The sequence below is a fragment of the Pteropus vampyrus genome, unplaced genomic scaffold (assembly GCF_000151845.1).
Source record: "Pteropus vampyrus isolate Shadow unplaced genomic scaffold, Pvam_2.0 Scaffold66, whole genome shotgun sequence".
Classification (NCBI taxonomy): Eukaryota; Metazoa; Chordata; class Mammalia; order Chiroptera; family Pteropodidae; genus Pteropus; species Pteropus vampyrus.
This window is the reverse complement of record NW_011888847.1, coordinates 5,760-6,799: the sequence shown is the minus strand read 5'-3', so window position 1 is coordinate 6,799 and position 1,040 is coordinate 5,760.

Here is a 1,040-nt window from a genome sequence, read left to right as displayed (position 1 = left end):
ATGAAAAGAAAAACTATTGCAAAACTTCATGAGGCTAACCTTCACAACAGGGCATACTCTATAAGTGTATAGACTATTATTAACCTCAGTCTTTATTATTAACCTGTCTTTAATGTCTTTTTAGTCGATATTTGGCATTTACACTGATTCCTTATGTCCATTGTGACTCATGTGTGTTGTGCATTTGACCCCTTTCCTGAAGTATTTTAATCTTAACTTACTCAACCACTCCACCCTTATGAGCTCAAACCAGCTTCTGGCCTTGGAACAGTTTTTGTGTGCAAGCATGGAATACACAAGAAACTTTAGATTTAGACTGCTCATCAGAGCAATTTAACATCAATCTTGCTAAAAATCCTTCATTGATTTTTGCCCTTGAGTTTTCCAGGCACTGTTAGGGTTTTCTTTGCAATTTTCCTGTGTAAATCGGGTGTTAACAGGCTTGTAGAGCTATCTGCTTGTAGAGCTAAGTGATCAATTTGCATACCAGTTTCACAGCAAACAATAGACCAGAGGTTTTCCCATAGTAGTTTAAAGATCCCTAGTACTAACTTTCTCACGGGTTACTGTCATTTCCAGCTTCCATATCTTTTCATCCTGCCTCTACCCATATTTGATGTTCAGCCTTATACTGGACTTGATCCACTCAGACCTTTACTGGATTTGATTCAAAAAATCTATTCATACCTACAGTTTATGAGAATAATGATTTTGCTAAAAATGTATAGAAGCAGTTGTGGAAAGGAATTTTGAGTCCTGCATATTTTTCCCTCTCCTTCCTTACCAACTTGATTATTTCAATTTATTTTTATATTCTCTCCCCCTTTTTTTTTCTTTAGGGAGAATCGGATTCACTCCTTTTAAAAAAATCTTGGCCACTATTGATGCCTTTAGTGTCAGAGCTTTTTTTCCCTAAGAATACTTGTCATTTGCCTTTCAAACAAATGCAGTAATTTTTCAAAGAGGCACTTTTATAATAAAATTTTCTCCATCTCATCACATTCGTGAGACCTGTTTCTAGACACCTCCCTCTCTCCTCC